The sequence below is a fragment of the Apodemus sylvaticus genome, chromosome 10, assembly GCF_947179515.1.
Source record: "Apodemus sylvaticus chromosome 10, mApoSyl1.1, whole genome shotgun sequence".
Lineage (NCBI taxonomy): Eukaryota > Metazoa > Chordata > Mammalia > Rodentia > Muridae > Apodemus > Apodemus sylvaticus.
The window spans coordinates 46510150-46523046 of NC_067481.1; the positions used below are offsets into that span (position 1 = coordinate 46510150).

A 12897-nucleotide genomic window follows, 5' to 3' on the forward strand; every position below is an offset into this window, starting at 1 on the left:
GCAAATTTTCTAATCTCAGTTTTCTTCGGGGCTAAACACACACACACACACACACACACACACACAAGATGGAGGAGGTATATCTGAAAAGAAAGAGGTGGATAAAGAGAGGGAGACCAAGAGAGAAGCATACCTAGAATGAGTTGAACTTTATAAGCCAAGGCAATAGTCTATAACATGTGACCTTGCTAGAGTAAATTTAAATGAACCCATAACAGCAATGAAGAGGCTAAGTTCTCTTGCCCTTTCTATTAGATTCTAGAAGAGGTTATGAATAAGAACAGAAAAATCAGTGACAACTGATTAGCTGACCAAGTAGGCTTCAGTGGAAACTTCTTTAGGAAATTTGACACTAGGTCCAGTTTTCTTCACTTTCTAGATATACTTCAGAGTCACTTAAAAAGTATAAGTTCAAATAATAAAAATAATAATAATAAATAAAAATATAAAAATAAATTAAAATTTTTAAAAATTAAAAACTAGGAATTCAAAATAATTCCTTCCTTACCAGGAATGCATGTCTATAATGCCAGCATTTGAAAGGTAGAGAAGAAGGATCAGAGGTTCAAGGTCATTCTTGGCTACATACTGAACTCAAGGCAAGCTTGGCTGCATGAAATCAAAACCATGTGGCATAAAATATGCTGCCTCATTCCTGTAATCCCATGCAAATGAAAGTTAAGACAGCAGCTGTGAAGAACCAAGATGGAAATTCTTGTTTGCTGTCACAAGAATATATGCCAATTCTTAAGAAGAAAATAACTTTCAGAAATAGGAAGAAACATTAGAAATAAATTTGGGGGACTGGAGAGATGGCTTAGTGGCTGAGAGCACTGACTGCTCTTCCAGAGGTCCTAAGTTCAAATCCCAGCATCACATGGTAGCTCACAACCATATGTAATGAGATCCAATGCCCTTTTCTGGCATGTCTAAAGACAGCAACAGTGTACTTATATACATAGAATAAATAAATACAATCTTTTAAAAGAAAGAAATGGATATGATCATCTTTGGCAAAGATGAGGGGAACTGAGGCTGGGAGAAAAAGGGTGACTTCCTAAAACTGCCTGGCTAGTCAATAACAGATTTGGAACTTCCATTTCTTTAAACCAGAGGTTGCAAACTGTCAGAAGCTCCTCGGAAGAATCATGCCTGTAGAACTGTTCTTTATAGCTGTCAAAGTGTGTTTGGTACAATTCTGAAATGTTTATGTAACAGATGCAGAAAGATTTACCACAGGTACCAGTCATTCCTTAGATCTTATATAGGTCTAATTCATGTATTCAAGCTATCTGACTGGTTCTGGCAGGCCAACAAGTTATGACTTGTTTATAATGTACTGCCTTCCTTTAATAGTAGGTACTGAATTTATTTTTTAACTAATTATGTGTATGTGTATAGGTATGTGTATATAAATACAAGTGTTTATAGAAGCCAGGGGCTTTGGAGCAAGACCCTGGAGCTTGAGTTACGGCAGTTGTAAGCTGGCCAATGTGACTACACTGGAATTAAACTTGGGCCCTCTACAAAAGCAGTATATGCTCTTAACCTCTTAGCCATTTCTCCAGTCTAGGTGCTGAATTTAAATAGAAGAAATTATTTCTCCACTGTCCCAAGTGCTAAAATTTTTCTTTCTCCCCTAAAAATATTATCTCATACCTGAGTAAAACTTTGATATAGATTATATTTATGTTGGACATTTATTAAAAACACAGACATAGTGATTTGTTCAATTTTACAAAGCTAACTAATGACAGTGGTAGGGCCAGATCCCAGGATTTATCTCGTAAAGGTTCTTTTATTAAACACTGAACTCAGAGAATGAAGCAACATATCCCACAGCACATAATCAATAGCCCAATTGATTATTTTCATAACAATATTAATAACAAACTACAAATGAGTGTGCTAAATTCTGAATAATTCACAAGTTAAGAAAATTGAAAAAAGTACAAAGAAGTATCCCCATGCCCATTGTGTACTCTAATGTCTTCAGATAGAAACTCTTAATGCAAATGAGACATAATAAGAACAAATAGTTATATGATTATAAAGAAATAAGACTAGAAATCTTCTCCACTTGTGTAGTGGTTCCTCTGCCTCAGAAAATGTGCCACAGTGGGTGGGTCTTCTCACCTTAATTAATGTAATCAAGAGCATGCTCTTCCCCCAGATATGGCCAGAGGCCTGACTCCCAGGTGATTTTAAGCTGTGTCACTGGCAATTAAAACATCATAACTGCCAGTATCTATACATATGTGAAGTACTGAAGATTTCCCAAATTTTAGTTATACTAGCTAAAAAGTAAGTTTATCAGCCAGTCATCAAATAATATAAAATAAAATAAATAAAAATAAAATCCTCATATTATGAATAGTACCCATTTCTCCAAATATTTTATTAACAATGTAGTAATTATAAGTACATGTGAAAGATAATAGAACTTGAAAATTTCTTAAAAACTGTAAAGTGAATGAATTTTTTTTTCCATATAACATTCTTACTGATTCTCTGGGAGAATCACATCACAATCCCTTCCCAGTCCTTCCATGTCCACCTTCCCTTTTGTTTTCCCCTGCAAAAGAAGTAAAAGATAAAAATAATATATATTTTTTTAGAAAGAAAGAAAAAAGAAAGTTCACTTTGCATTATCTATATACTTGCTGGAGCATGATCAAATTCTTAGAGGCCTTCCCCTGGAAATATACTTGAGTCCTTCCCCTCCCACACCACTGTCAGAAGCTATCAATGGAGAGCTACTTTTCAGCATCTCCATCACACCTTTGAGTTCTCTTTGGTGGCTTCCTGTCTTGGCTATTAGGTTTTTTTGTGGGGGGTAATAGAAGGGTAGGAGTTATTATAGGAGTTCCATGTCTCTCTTCAACTGTGCATCTGCGGTCATGAATCAATGTCATGGCAAAAGTATCCTCCTTGCTCTTCACAGCAGAGTCATGGGCATTGACAGGGCTTCGGGTGGAAGCACAGATCACTGATACCCACATGGCCTTTGGTAGTAACCCAGATCATGGACATCAACACTGACCCCAGCTTCTTGAAGGCCTCAGACCCAGATGTGGCCCTCAGCAGCAGCAAGAACCTGGACATCACCATGGCCTCAGGTGGCAATGTAGGCCACTCCCATCAAAATAGCTCCCTGGTGGCAGCACAGCCTGTAGACATCCGTGCTTCAATTGGCAGCACAGACTTCTGCATGACCCTTGGTGGTAACCTGGACAAGGGATATCAACACATATCCCTGCTACAGCAGGACCTCAGACCCAGGTCTCATGGAACAGCCCAGGCCACCCACAACAATGTGGCTCCCAGCAGTAGCCTGGCCCATGGAAACCAAATTTTTAAAGGCTTCAAGGAGAAAAAACAATATCTACTTTAAGAAACAGACTGCTCTTAAGGTCTGCAGAAATAGTTTTGTTGCAGAACTCAATGGCTGGAGGCCTTAGAGCGATATAGACCTTGTATATATAGCTACCAAGCTTGCCTGCCACAGAATGGTCACAGAATATTAATTTCTCCTAAAATGAGAATTAATTTTAAATACTGGGAAAGTGATGGCGTGCTATAACTGCTAATACTGATGCAAGTGTAACACAGCTTTTCTTGAAAGCTGTTTGGTAACAACAAAAAATACTTCAAAAAATCAGTCTATTTTCTAGTAAATTGATCTGACATGTGTATTTCTTCCTCTCATAGCCATCAAATAAAACAAATCATGGCAGATTGATAGCTGGGTGTGATGGCTAATCTTGGTTGTAAATTGACTACTTCTGGAATCAAAAACAAAAAAAAAAAACAAAAAACCAAAAACCAAAAAAACCCAAGTAGCTCATAATGCCTGTGAGGAATTTTCTTGATCATATACTTTGAGGTGGAAAACCTTAGTCCAAATCTGGGCCACACCTTCTAGTGGCAGTCCATAAAAAAGGACACAGAAAAAAAGCAGCTTTCCCTGGCAAGTTCATCTACACTGCTGCTGAGGCATTACTTGGACAGTATTAGAACTTACCTCTTCTGGATTCCAATGCACACTTAGACCAGTTAAGAAATTCAGCTTGTGGACTAAATAACTATTAGATTATTGGCCTTTTCATGGAGAGACAACCATTGAGCCATTGTTGGACTAGCCAGACCTAAAATACACACATGGCACGTGCACACACACACACACACACACACACACCAGTTCTTCTCCTCTGGAGAAGCCTGACTAATGGCCCTTAGATTTTTTTTCCCACATTATATAATAAGGATAGCATTCAATTTCCACACAAAACTTTATATGTATTATAAAATGTACAATATATGTTTTTAAACTTTTTAAAGAAAAATTTAAAGGTATAACTGAAGGCCTTGTGCATGGTTTACAAGTGTTCTACAATTCATTTATATTCCCAGATACATTATAATAAATGTACTATAATTTTCAAGTTAGAAATCTACCAAGTCTATCAAAGACTGGCCAAGTTACATTCTTATGCTTACAGACAAATTGGATTCTGATATATTAAAAAAAGAGAGATCCATGAAGAACTAAATTTGGCAATAATTTGTAGAGTTATTCATTCAAAGAATATCAATCCTGAATGATGGATGCCTTTTATATTTTGGACTATATCTTTATAATTTAGATATTACCAAATCCTATGTGAGCTACAATCTTATTGAGAGCTTCAGTGTTCTAAACAACTTCTAAATAGACAGGAAGAATACAAAATGAACAGAAGGCATCTTCCTATTATGTTTCAAAAGGGATTTTCCAACCTTCATTGCATTAAGGACAATAGTGATAACCTAATCATACATGACAAATAACAATGTCCAAATATTAGTTATATATAGGAACCTTCATACAGACAGACAGCTAATAGTTTACATTTGATATGTTCAGGTTCTCCTGAGAATTAAGGCAAATGCCATCCTGTAAAGTAGGAGTTAACTATTACAGGAAATGCACTATGAACCACAGAGGATGCATAAATTCTTTTCCTGTCCCAAGTTAACTCCATCTTCAGCTTTCTAAATCCTCCCTTCCATTAGGACTAGGTCCCATTAGTTATCCCCTCTCCATTTATCTTCTGTCTCTCCACCCACCCCTATCACCTTGGCTTAATACCCTTGGCCTATAAGTATTTTCTAATCTATTGCATACTTTATAAAACAAGTCAAATAATTTGATCTTCCATTCTTCATCTACATACAATTCTTTTTCTTCAATTCACAGTAACACTTTTGAAAAGGAATATTCGATATTGAGTGTTCCAACTTAGTTGGTTTTTCTAATGTACTATATATAATCAAGCTCCTTGTTTTACTCTCCACTGAAACTACCCTGGCCAAAAGTCAGAGAGAGCTTCTATAATTCTAGTTCAAAACACTTGACCTTACAGGATATCTTAGCTATATTAGACCATTCACTAACTAAAACTTTGCTTTACTATTCTCTATCAAGCTTCTACAAATTGTTTACTGTGGTTCTGTTTCAGTTTTGGTACATACTCTTATTGTACTTTCACCTCTTAAACATGGGTTCTCCATGTTCTATCACTAACTTCTATCTCAATGGGAATACATTCAGTATTTTATATTTTCTAAGTTTCTGCCTGAGTCTACACATTTATTACTTCTAAAATTTCACCTTCAACCTTCTGGATGTCCTACTGTCTCATAGACATTTTACATACCTTTGAACTCATCTTATCAAAGCTTAACTTGTTGCATCTTTGTTAATGACACTCATCTACTCAACCCAATCAAGCTCAGAGTCTTCTAGAGTTAACTAGTCTTTTCCCTCTGCCTCTTTCTCATGGTATCTCATGGAGTGTCTATCATTTTACTTTTCTGAGTCTATTTCATTTTATTCAATCTCAACCCCAAGTGCCTTACCTTGAGTCTCTGTTACTTTTAAGAGGTGACAATTGCAATCACTTGCTCTAAACCATAATTCTGATGTTATTTCTCTACATAAAACTTTGTAGTCTCCTATTTATTACCAAAAGCTATATTTTCTATGTTAGAGACACTTGAAGATGCTTGTAAAAAATGCACATTTCTATGTATGGCCAACTGCATTATATATGCTTCCTAATGATTCTGGTGCAATCTGAGGCTTACGTGGCCTCAGATTACACTTCTTAACAGGAAATAAAGGCCGTACAGGATTTGCCCTTCTCTACTCAGCTCTCTCTGTATTATTTCCTTCTCCCTTCTATTAGGTACTTTATTATCATCGGATTATCTGCATTTATCTCAGTGTCTTTGATTTTTGTGCTTTTGCTGTTCTTTGCCTTTCTTCACTTCACCAAGTCCTAATCTTTAAGAATTTTCACCAGGTCCACCAGTAAATCACCTTTTCTTCTAAGTGTGCACTAATTTTCAACTCCTATTAACCCCAAACTAGACTTTCTTGCAGTGGTATCCTACAAAATATATTTGATCTTTTCCCCTAGCTCCTGGCAGATAACTATTGACTGTTGGGATTCCCTGGTCCATAAGAGCATCCTTTGTTCTAATGATGCTGCTCTTGGCTGGCCCAGAGATAGCTGTAAGATGGGAGCTGCTCATCAGAGAGATGCCATCTTGAGTAGGAGCTCGAAACTTTCAGCTCCATGCCCAAATGTGAGGGATGAAAGAGACTGAATTAATCACTAATGGCCAGTGAATGATTTAATCAGCCAACTTTACTTGTGAAATTTTCATTAAAAAATTATAGTGGGGGACTGGCAAGATGGCTCAGTGTTTAAGAATGAGTTTTCGGTTCCTAGCACCCACATGGAGGCTCACAACCATTTGTAACTTCATTTCCAGAAGGTTCTGACACTCTCTTCTTGCCTCCCCAGGTACTGCATGCATGTGGTGCCTATACATACGAGGGGGCAAAATACTCATACATATAAAATAAAAATAAATATAAAAATAACAATGGGCTGGGGAAATGACTTAGCGGACAAAACACTTGCTGCACAAGGAAGGACTATAGTTCAGAATCCAACACCCATGTAAACAGAAATCTGGGTGCTAATATGGATGTTGAATGATCTCCAAAGATCCGTGTATTAAAGAATTGGTTCCAGTTGGGCATGGTGGCACACACCTTTAATCCCAGTACTCTGGAGGCAGAGACAGGAGGATCTCTTGTGAGTTTGAGGCCATCCTGGTCTACATAATGAATTCCAAGACAGCCAGAGTTACATACTGAAACTTTGTGTAAAAAAGAAAAAGAATTGGTCTCTATGTAGCACTACTTAGAGCCATGAAGCCTTTAGGAAGGATGGTGTGTATCTGCTATGGTTTGTGATGAATCTTCTCTTCTTCTAGGGCTACTACACAGTTATGGGAGAAACAGCCTGCTGCTACAAAGGCCAAATTATTTAGCAGAAAAGCTAAAGAGAAGATTACAGGTATTGGGGGTACCTGTATCCCTGGTGTCTTGAAGCCACACAAGGGTGCTCATTCAATGTTAACATTCTCTATGGTCTTCTAGGAGATCTTTAGGTCTCAGAATATACCCTTCAAGGATCTTATCCTTGTTCCCTGGATTCTGATGAGTACTAAACCAGCTTCCACTATGATATGGGACCTTACTACAAGCCCAAAACACCAGGATCAAAGATCCTGGATGAAATCTTGGAAATTTTAAGCCAAGATTAACCTGTTCTCTTTTTAAGTTGATTACCTCACATTTTGTAGTCACAGAGAACTGATTAAAAACAGCTCCCTTACTTGCCACTTATATATCTTATAGACCTGACTCCCTTACACATGTAGAATTCAATGCTTACTCTGGGTAAGTAGTGTTAGAATTCAGTTGAATTGTAGCACATTCATTTAGTGATCACAGAGAACTGGAAAATTTATACCAGAAGGGAAAAAAGTATATTTGCCTATAGAAGTACATGCATTCTCTCAAGAAGATAAATATAAGGAAAAGAAAATAAGCAAATTTATTTTAATACTCTTCAAACCAATCAAAGGCATTTCATTTCATACTCTAGTGCAACCACAAACAGCAAAGGAATGAAGAGAGGTAATTCTTTTCTTTCTTTTTGTGGGGTTATTCTGGGGTGGGGGAAAGTTTCACTATGAAGCCCTGAGTAGCTTGGAATTCACAGCCACTATAAAGCAGGCTAGCCTTGAACTCACAAAGATTTGCTTGTCTCTGTCTCTGAGTGCTGGGATTAAAGGCACATGCCATTACACTAGGCCCCTATTACTTAAACTTTAACTTATTTTTGTTTTTGAGGTGGGGCAATGCTTGTTAGCATTCTGTCTAAGCTCCACCCCAGTTACCTAGCAACAGCCAGGTATTCTCCTCCCCACAGTTACCTAGAAATAGTCAGGTAGGCCTGACCACTATAAAAGGGGCTCCTTGCCCCCTCCTCTCTCTTCTTGCTCTCTTGCCCCCCTCCTCTCTCCTGCTTTCTCTCTCTCCCTCTCCCCCCCTCTCTCTCTTCCCTCTCTCTGCCTTCCCTTCCCCTTCTCTCTAATTGGTCATGGCCAGCCTCTGCTTCTCTACTCTCTCCCTCTCTCTGTCTTTCTCTGCCTTTACTATCCTCTTAACTCCCATCCCCATGCCATGAATAAACTTTATTCTAATACTATACTTTTGTGTGGCTGGTCCCTCAGGGAGAAGGGATGCCTCAGCATGGGCTGCAGAGGCACCCCCTTCCCCTGATACCTCACCACACTCCCACAGAACATATTCTTGTACATCTTTCCTTTTTATAAACACATCAATGCTATATTGCTCAGGCTAATTTCAAAGTCCTAAACTCAAGCAATCCTTGTAGCTCATGACTTAAGTAGCTGGGGCTATAGGCATATGCACCAAGCCAACTAAAATTTTATTTTAAACAAATGATTTAATATATCATTAAAGTCTCAACTGCACTAATAAATCTAATGGTCTCTTTAATTACTACTCCATGCCCAGTCTCCTCCCCAGAAGTAACTGCACCTATGAATTAGATTTTTAAATATGTATGTGTTATGCAACCACAGAAATAATAGTTTATTTAATATAAATAGAATTATTAAATACATAAAATACATACACCCTATTGTAATTTGCTTTTGTTATCAGTATATTTGGGAGATTTCTCTGTTGATACAGATTTTTTCCATTCCTCTTAAATATGCATAATACTTCTGACTACTGGATATTTAAATCATTAAAAATATTTTGATCTGGATCTATATGGACCTATGCTATGGGGATGATGGCCAGTCCTGATGTCTGAGTGATAAAAAAAAAATTATTCAGTACTATTTTGACCTTTCAAATAATAACACAATTATCATCTTTGTAACATATGCTTGTGCCACATATAAAATGTTTTTCAAGGGTGTACATCAAGAAAAGGATACAAGCATCCCCCTCCAGGATGCCACACCAATTTATGTGCCCACAAAGAGTCTATGACAGTGCTTCCTTTCCTTATCCCCTTACACCAGAAAGAATCACATCACTTATTTTTCCTAATTCAATAAGTGAAAAATTGTATTTTTTAAGTTTCTCTAATCATTAATGAGGATGAAAATGCTTTATTATATACCATTTTAGTCCTTCTTGTGAGTTTAATTGTCTTATTAGGTATAGTTACTATGTGTAGACATTTTTATTTATTTTTTTAATATTTATTTTATTATATATATATGGGTCTTTTGCTTGCCTACATGTAAGCACATTGCATGTGTACCTGGTGCCTATGGACACTAGAAGAAGGAACTAGATCCTTGGGAACTGGAGTTATAGACAGATTTCAGCTGCCATATGGGTGCTGAGAATTGGACCATGGTTCTCTGTAAGAGCAACAAGTGCTTTTTACTGAGCCATTACTCCAGGCCCTTGTAGGAGTTCTTTATATATTCTAATTTCTATTTGGCTGGATTTAGAATCATCTAGGATACTGGTGAGGTGCATTTATAAGAGCATTTCCAGAAGACTATCTGAAATGGGGAGACCCACTCAAAATATGATACCAGATACAACTCCAGTGTTATCCAGTGGGAGTGGAAAAGAAGAAACCCAGCATGGAATTTTTAAAAATGCTTAGGTATATAACTTACTTGCATTTATGTTTTTTATATAAGTCTAATGGGATTTTGGGGGGGGGTTTTAAAATTAAGTTTTGTGTGTTTTGTGTATGTAGGTGTTTTGACATGCATGTCTTGTGCCTGTGGAGGACAGAAGAGGACAGCAGATCCCCTAGAACTGCAGTTACAAATGTGAGTTGCTGTGTTGGTGCTAGGAATAAAGCCTAATTCCTCTGGAAGAACAGTCAGTGCATTAACCATGAACCATCTCTCCAACCCCTTATGTAGAGGCTTATGTTAGTCAAATTATTTTGTAACAAAATACCTGCAATAACACTTATAAAAAAAAAGGTTAATTTTGATTCACAGTTTCAAACATTCCATTCTGACTGACTGACTATTAATTTGGACCCATCTCCACAATATTGTCTTTGCTTTCAGGAATGTGTATCAATCTGTATTTGCTCAGGGCTTCTTTTTTCATTCTTCAGTCAGCTTCATACATGTTATTTCTCAGTGAAATACCTGAACAGTGGAGTTTGGATCAGTTCCTCTACACAAACATTATTTACTTGCTTGATGTTCTAAAGATTTTTTTTTTGTCAAAATTCTGCCATGCACAATACTTTATTTTTACTATTAGATATATTATTTACATAAAACTGAAAATAAAGCAGGAAGGAAGTATTAGAAATCAAAACTAAACCTGGTTCCCAAATTTTCCTATAATATTTACCTCCTCCTTTATATTTTTAAGTTAAAGGCTTGTTTTTAGTAATTATTTTAAACCAAATTTCTAAAAAAAAAAATCTAGTTTTAGTTATAAATGTATTAACTCATTAGAAAATTTATTTAAGCCTTGAACAGACTCTGGGAACATCCTTAATAATTAAAAAAAAAAAACCTATGGATATCTAAAAATACATTTCCAAGACCGAAAACATAAACCTCATGTTCCGCCCCCCTCATTTCCTGTTGGGGGAAGGGAAGGAAGGCCGAAAGGTTTCTCAGCTCCATGGATCCAGAACTCAGCTAACTGCATTATCTCAGCCTGTTTCTGATGCTTGCCAATAATTACTACATGATCTACAGAACAAAAACCCAATTACAGCACTCCATCAACTTCTACTCCATGATTCTAAAAACACTTAACTAAGACTATATAACACTTAAATGCTGAAGCTGACAGAAACTCAAGACATTCAACTCTTAAACCTTAGATAGGAAAAGTAAGTACGGAGATGGGGAGAATGGCCAGGGCAAGAGTTGATGATATTGAAGCCAAATGAATGGCTATCCTATCAGGCCAATCTTATTTTTGTCAACATTATGCAACTTCTATCACCTCTAGATCCCCCCCCCACACACACCCTTTCATATATGTACCTGTGATCAGCAATTAATATTATAAAAGCAAGCTAATATTGTTATAGAATATATTTAAATAATACAAAGGAGAATATTGAAGTATGAATAGATTTTGTGAAATTTGTATATTGATAGTACAGAACTGTCTAATGAGGATTACTACAGTATAAGCTTGAGCCTCAGTAGTAAAACAAAAATCCAAATGTTATTTTCTAGCTTCTCTTCCCTGGTCCCACCAAAAAATGATGTGAAACTGAGGATCAGAGTCTAAGACCAGAAGATTAAGGCAGGTTGTTCTCTGGCCTGTGCTCATAAAGACGAAGACTTTGAAGACAGTTTGTCTGGACTCCAATCCTATTGTATCCATTTTCTCTCCCCCCATATATCCATCTGTAAAATGGGATACAGTAATACCTATCCACACAGAGCTGTTCTGAGGACTCATTCAGGACATAACACTAACAGCTCAGAATAGTGCCTGGCACAAAGTGGTATGTGTTCAATAAATAATGTGGTTCTTATTTCTTTGTCTTTGAGGAAGATTTTAGTCATTATAAGAAAGAAAACAAAGCCAAATTATGTTTAGACTTAGTTTTATTAACTTTTTCCTATAGATTGCTTTTTTAAAAAATATTCTATTGGGGCTGGAATAATGGCTCAGCAGTTAAGGGCACTGGCTGCTCTTCATAAGACCAGTGTTCAAATCCCAGCACCCATAAGGATGGTTTACAACCATGCATAACTCCAATTCAGGAGTATTCAATGCCCTCTTCTGGCCTCCATGGGTACTGTATGTATGTGGTACACAGACATACATGCCAGCAAACAAGCCCAAGCATGAGGTCATTGACATAGGCAGGGCCAGCTCACCACCAGCTACACCATTTAAGAAAACTGACTCTTCCTCCCCAAAGCCAAAGATTTCCCTATGTACTTTTAAATTACTTTCTTCAAATGGATGCTATTACTAAATATAATATTAACTTTAGTTTTGCAGCCCCATAATTTACTGACAGGAAAAGATTTTCTTTCTTATCTTGGATAAAAACTGAGATAATCTTATAAAATGCAGACTGATTTTACAACCAGCATATGTAAAGACAATGAAAGTACCTCTAGAGATCACAGCTGACCTTGCCATAAAAAGGAAAACACATGATGAGGGGGGGAAAAAAAGAGACTAAAATAGATATAATTCAAAGCCTTATGTTCTATCCATGCCACTAACTTCCTAGATTCTAAGGAATCTCTACCTTCAAAATCTAATGAGATTTTGTATGAACATCAAACATAAGTGTATTTAAATAAGTAATTTAAAAAAACAAAAAACTTCTGAAAGTTTCCAAAATAACTCTTTCCTTACTACATTTACCTTGAAAGGTACAGAAAAATCTTATAAACCTCCATTTTTGACAGTGTTTTTGTTTTTGCTTTCACTGTTTGTTTTTTAAATAAGTATCTCAATACAGCCCAGGCTAA

The 12897-nt window shown here is 36.7% G+C and overlaps 1 protein-coding gene and 1 non-coding gene across 4 annotated transcripts in view; one reads left to right on the plus strand and one right to left on the minus strand.

Moving 5' to 3' along the window:
* Positions 1 to 12897, minus strand: part of Ssh2 (slingshot protein phosphatase 2) — a 260142-nt gene that overhangs the window by 222141 nt on the left and 25104 nt on the right. The window lies entirely within an intron of this gene.
* LOC127695731 (small nucleolar RNA SNORD86) lies at positions 9175 to 9260 on the plus strand. Its single transcript, XR_007980090.1, has one exon. It is a non-coding gene; the product is annotated as a small nucleolar RNA SNORD86 (small nucleolar RNA).